The following is a 6748-nucleotide window of genomic DNA, read 5'->3' on the forward strand; positions in this document are numbered from 1 at the left end:
GCACATTAAGATCCGAACGACGTGAGTTAAGGTAGCGAGTTTGCTCTAACCAACGAACTGCGATTGGTTAGACATAGATGGAGGGAACGTCTGAACAGCGTGACGTTTAGTATTGATACAAACCTTTTAACAAAAAGAATCATTGCACCATAATTATTAATGATCATAAATAGAATCAAAATACGAAACATCCTATGTGTTGAAACTATTTTACTTTCCTTACATTTATCGCTTTATTTCTTGATCCATCGTCAATTATTTATATTACTGCTAATTAGTTTGCATTTACTTAATTTTTAGTTAATTAATAAACTCCCCCCCTCCTGTTACAAATACTCGTTCCAAATCGTCCTTGGCTATAAGATTGTTAATCCGCATTCCCTGTGGACACGAACCTTACTTCCACTCATACTATCCATATTAGTGTGTAACGTAGTAAGTTCACTATTATAAATTTATTTGCTAGATTCGACAATCATCAAATTGGCGTCATTGCCGGGGACTTGCGGCAAAATTTTAACTTTTTATGCCAAGATCCTTAAGAACTGGTAAACCACTCGATATTGATCTAGAAATCGAAAAAACTGCAAAGAGATTAAGGAAACAAGCAAAACTTCGAAAGAAGCTAGCAAATCCTTCAAGCTCTAACCAATCACCACCGGTTATTGACATTTGGGAAAACATTTCCTTGTCAAGCGATTCCGAAACCGAATCATCTTCTAACCCCAAAACACCTAACTCGTCTTCATCACATCCTATCCAAAACCCAATGGCGCTCGTAAACCAAGACGCACAAACCTTTCGACAATGGGCGACCCATGATGTAACCCAACAACCCCTTTGTATCAATTTCCCTGATATGGAGAATTTTGTATTAAAATCAGGCCTTATCCATTTGTTACCAACTTTTCGAGGCCTAGAAAATGAAGATCCACACAAATTTCTCAAAGAATTCCACATTATTTGTTCTGGAATGAAACCACACAATGTCACAGAAGAGCAAATCAAACTTAGGGCATTCCCCTTCGCTTTGCAAGATTCAGCCAAAGAATGGTTGTACTACTTACCCCTAGGGTCAGTGACAACCTGGAATGATCTTGCAAGGTTATTCCTTGACAAATACTTCGCTGAAGTAAAAGCGTCAATTCTTGGTAGAGAAATCATAGGAATCAAACAAGCAAAAAAGGAGCCTCTACACGCTTACTGGGAAAGGTTCACAGAGCTGTGCGCCAGATGCCCTCAACATGGTATCTCAGAGCATCAATTACTTCAATACTTCTGTGAAGGATTATCACTAATGGAGAGACGTTTGCTGAATGCCTCTAGTGGAGGATCTCTAATCGACAAGACCCCAACTCAAATCAGATCCCTAATCACTTCAATAGCAGAAGACACCAAACACTCAGCACACGAAGAAGAATGGTATACAGATATACCACGCGCAGTGAAAGAAGTGAGCACCCCTCACATTGAGACTCAACTCGCTGAGTTAACAAAGGCAGTCATGATGCTTACGAAAGACAAAGGAACTAGCAACCCTTCGAGCTTGTGGAATATGCCTACAAACAGGACATCCCACTGATATGTGCCCGATGCTGCAAGAAGATACTGAAGAAGCAAAAGCAATTGGCGGGTACCCAGGACAAAACACAAGACAGTACGACCAACCACGAGTAAATCAAAACTGGGGACACCCTTCTAACTTTGGATACCAACAAAGACCACCTCAATATCAACCACGACCACCATTTCTAAACCAACAAAATTTCCAACATCGTCAACAACAACAACCATTAGCACAACAACCTAGCAACTCTGGAATGTCTTTGGAGGATATCGTGAAGAATTTGGCTACTAGCACTCAAACATTTCAGCAAGAAACAAAGGCCAACATCAAGAATCTGGAGCAGCGGGTGACTCAGCTGGCCAACTCAGTGAGCAAACTCGAATCTTAAGGAAAGCTACCCGCACAAACAGAGACAAATCCCAAGCACAATGCTTGCGCCATTACCTTGAGAAGCGGAAGGAAATACGATGGCCCAGAATTTCAAGAACAAGAGCAAGAGGTCAATCTTGAAAGGAAGACTGAAGAAAGAAAAGACACCTCCAAACCAAGCGAAGCGAAACCAAAATTTAATACCCCTCCTCCATTCCCATCAAGATTTCAAAGCACAAAGAAAGAGAGAGAAGATCAAGAAATCATGGAAACTTTTCGAAAAGTAGAAGTAAATATTCCCCTCCTTGATGCAATCAAACAAGTCCCTCGATATGCTAAGTTCTTGAAAGAACTTTGCACTTCAAAGAAAAAGCTCAAAGGGAACGAAACCGTCAAGGTCAATGAGAATGTTTCTGCTGTCTTACAAAAGAGACTTCCACCAAAGTGCAAGGATCCCGGTGTTTTCACTGTTCCTTGCAAACTGGGGAATCTTAGCATACCACGAGCTATGCTTGACCTTGGAGCATCCATTAATTTCCTACCGTATTCCATTTTTAAAACCCTTAACGTAGGACCATTAAAAAGAACAGGAGTAGTAATTCAATTGGCTGACAAATCCACGGTCCACCCAAAAGGTGTATTAGAGGATGTGTTAGTACAAGTGAATGAATTAGTGTTTCCTGTTGACTTTTATGTCTTGGACATGGAGGATGGCGACACTTCGGACTCAAGTTCCATTCTGTTAGGAAGGCCATTCCTAAAAACCGCTAAAACAAAGATTGACGTTTATAGCGGTACCCTTTTCATGGAATTTGATGGTGAGATCATAAATTTCAACATTTATGATGCTATGCGATATCCAAGCGATTTCTTATCTGTGAACTGGTTAGATGTAATCGATCCTTTAACCGATGACTATCTCGAATTATCTAACCGCGATTCTCTAGCACTAGTTTTAAACAAAAGTCTCGACAAAGAATCAACAAAAGAACTTGCTGAGAAGTTCCAAATTGAGGATGAACTAATAGAGTTGGTGTCACTCATGGATACGCCAACCAACCATGAAACACAGAAACTCCAGATACCAGTCACTGATCAAAAACTCATACCATCTATTGTGCAAGCACCTGAGCTAGAGTTGAAAACCCTCCCTGACCATCTCAAGTATGCATATCTTGGGGATGCTGACACATTGCCAGTAATCATATCCAACAAACTGTCAAAGAATCAAGAGGATGAACTCATCAACATGCTCAAGCAATACAAGGAAGCAATTGGGTGGACCATTGCTGACATCAAAGGCTTGAGCCCAACACTCTGTATGCATAAGATCCTCATGGAGGATGATTACAAGCCTATACGAGAAGCTCAACGAAGATTGAACCCTCCCATGATGGAAATTGTGAAGAAGGAAATTCAAAAATTACTCGATGCAGGTATGATTTACCCAATCTCTGACAGCAAATGGGTAAGTCCGGTTCAAGTTGTGCCCAAAAAGACGGGTATTACTGTTACTCAAAATGATCAAGGTGAACTGATCCCCACTCGTGTTCAAAATGGGTGGAGGGTATGTATTGACTACAGGAAGTTGAATGCTTCCACCCGAAAAGATCACTTCCCCTTACCATTCATTGATCAAATGCTGGAAAGATTAGCAGGTAAGACCCATTACTGTTGCTTAGATGGATATTCTGGCTTCCACCAAATACCCATTGCGCCAGAGGACCAAGAGAAGACTACATTCACGTGCCCCTTTGGTACATTTCCATACCGGCGTATGCCATTTGGTCTTTGCAATGCACCCGCCACCTTTCAAAGGTGCATGGTAAGCATATTTTCAGATTATGTTGAGGAAATAATTGAAGTTTTCATGTATGATTTTACGGTTTATGGTAATCCCTTTAACGATTGCCTAAGAAATCTGACAAAAATTCTAGAAAGATGCATTGAAACAAACCTTGTTTTGAACTATGAAAAATGTCATTTTATGGTTGATCAACGCATCATTTTAGGTCACGTTGTTTCTTCAAAAGGTCTTGAGGTAGACAAAGCAAAAAATTGATATAATTAAGTCTCTACCTTACCCTAATAGTGTCCGCGAGGTACGCTCTTTTCTTGGCCTTGCAGGGTTCTACCGAAGGTTTATCAAAGATTTTTCCAAGATAAGTCGACCGATGTGTGAACTTTTACAAAAAGATGTCGAGTTCGTGTTCTCTGAAGAATGCAAGCAAGCCTTTGACACTCTGAAGAATCTGTTGATTACCGCACCTATAATCCAACCACCAGTTTGGAGCCTACCATTTGAAGTCATGTGTGATGCAAGCAATCATGCAGTAGGAGCAGTGTTATGTCAAAGGAAAGACAAAGTGCCACATGTGATCTACTATGCCTCGAAGATCCTTGACCCAGCTCAACGCAATTACTCGACTACCGAAAAGGAGCTTTTAGCAATTGTCTTTGCTTTGGAAAAGTTTAGACAATACTTACTAGGTTCTAAAGTAATTGTTTATTCTGATCATGCAGCTATAAGATATCTCATGACAAAGAAGGATGCAAAACCAAGACTCATTCGATGGGTACTTTTGCTCCAAGAATTCGATTTGGAAATCAGAGATTAAAGTGGAAAACAGAATCTTGTAGCAGATCACCTAAGTAGAATCGTTAACAATGAGGAGCCAATGCCCTTGAATGACTCATTTCTCGATGAGAATTTGTTTGCTCTCAAGTGGCCACACCATGGTATGCAGACATCGTCAATTACCTGATCACGGGCTCTTTTCCCTTCGCTTTGTCTCGTGCTCAAAGGGAGAAAATCAAGAAGGAGTCGAAATATTATGTTTGGGATGAGCCATTCCTTTGGAAATATGGTGCTGATCAGGTAATCAGAAGATGCGTCGACATGAGCGAGGTACCTTCTATTTTAGACTTTTGCCACACACAAGCTTGTGGAGGACATTTTGGTCCAAAACGTACAGCGTATAAGGTACTTAAATCTGGTTTTTATTGGCCTAGTATATTTTTGGATGCATATATGTTTTGCAAATCTTGTGAAAAGTGTCAAAAGACTGGGAATTTAAGATCAAAAGATCAAATGCCTCTCAAGCCCATCCTGGTGTGTGAAATTTTTGATGTGTGGGGAATGGACTTCATGGGCCCCTTTCCATCTTCATTTGGTAACACTTACATACTTTTGGCAGTGGATTACGTTTCTAAATAGGTAGAAGCAAGGGCCACAAAAACTAACGATGCTAGAGTTGTTGCAGATTTTATCAAATCTAACATTTTTAGCAGATTCGGAATGCCAAAAGCATTTATCAGTGATAGAGGAACACATTTCTGTAACCGAACAATCGAAGACATTTTCAAGAAATACGGGGTTGCACATCGTGTTTCTACAGCATACCATCCACAAATGAATGGACAAGCGGAGGTATCAAATCGAGAAATCAAATCAATCCTAGAAAAGACAGTGAATACAAACCGAAAGGATTGGAGTCTACGACTGGAAGATGCACTGTGGGCATACCGCACTGCTTACAGAACACCAATAGGTATGTCACCCTATCGCCTTATATTTGGAAAAGCTTGTCATCTTCCTGTTGAATTAGAGCACAAAGCATTTTGGGCCGTCAAACAATTCAACATGAAGATGGACGAAGTAGGAGTTCATCGTAAGTTGCAACTTCAAGAGTTAGAGGAAATTCGTAACGATGCTTATGAGAACTCCCGAATTTACAAAGACAAAACCAAAGCATTTCATGATAGGGCAAACACACGAAAAACGTTCACTGTAGGTCAAAAGGTTTTGTTATTCTCGTCTAAACTTAAGTTGTTTCCTGGAAAATTACGGTCCAGATGGGCCGGGCCGTTTGTTGTTACTAATGTTTTTCCCTATGGTTCAGTAGAAATTACAAGTGAGAAAACAGGGAAAACATTCAAGGTGAACGGGCATCGTTTGAAGTTATTTTATGAAGGGTTCCAAAAAGTAAACAATGATGTGATGGAACTGGAAAACCCGACATATACGAACTGACTAGAAGCGTGGCTACGTCTAGCTAAAGACGTTAAAGAAGGGCATCGTACAGTTTTATTTTATTTTATTTTATTTTATTTGTGTGAAATGTTATATTAACCTTTATCCATTAGTGTCGTAGTTGAGAAGCGAAAAGCGTCAAATGTGTCCGGAAATAGGCCAGCAACATTTTAGAGTTTTAAAGTCATGGGTCGTCAAATATAAGTATGGGGATGACTGGTTGCAAATCCTAACCAATAAAATGAGATTAAAAAAAATGGGATTTACAACGAGTTACTTGACAATTTATGACCTATAAAAACAAAAGAGAAAAAGAATAGAGAAAGCCTTCACATAAGAGAAGGGTTTTCTTTCAACACCACTTTACACCCTATCTCACACACATTCAACTGAACCAAGCATAAAACCCTCTTCCAAAATTCGATTCCAACTATCAGCGCACTTGATCAAAGGTTAGTCTATCATGTTTTTGTCTATAATGTGTGATTTTCTACGTATTCTGATAAGTAGGTTATGCAGAAATAAGCCATCTAGGGTTTCTGTTAGCACTCTTTGACAACCGGAAAACTTTATGGGTCATAAATATTGGCACCTCTATAGTTACGACCCATAAGAGTTCCCTGGATGGTATTCTGTCAAACTTTATGGGTCATAAGTATTGGCAACTCTATTGTTACGACCCGTAAGAATTCACTGGATGGTATTCTGTCAAATTTTGTTTAGATTTCGATTTCAATTAATTTTTTTTCATGCTGATAAAAAAAAGGAGGGACTAATTT

The 6748-nt window shown here is 39.7% G+C and overlaps 1 pseudogene; it reads left to right on the forward strand.

The window, feature by feature from the left end:
* Positions 1-1592: 1592 nt before the first annotated feature.
* On the forward strand, positions 1593-5969 carry LOC118484015 (annotated as a pseudogene).
* Positions 5970-6748: the final 779 nt, after the last annotated feature.

Source organism: Helianthus annuus, chromosome 11 (genome assembly GCF_002127325.2).
Source record: "Helianthus annuus cultivar XRQ/B chromosome 11, HanXRQr2.0-SUNRISE, whole genome shotgun sequence".
NCBI lineage: Eukaryota > Viridiplantae > Streptophyta > Magnoliopsida > Asterales > Asteraceae > Helianthus > Helianthus annuus.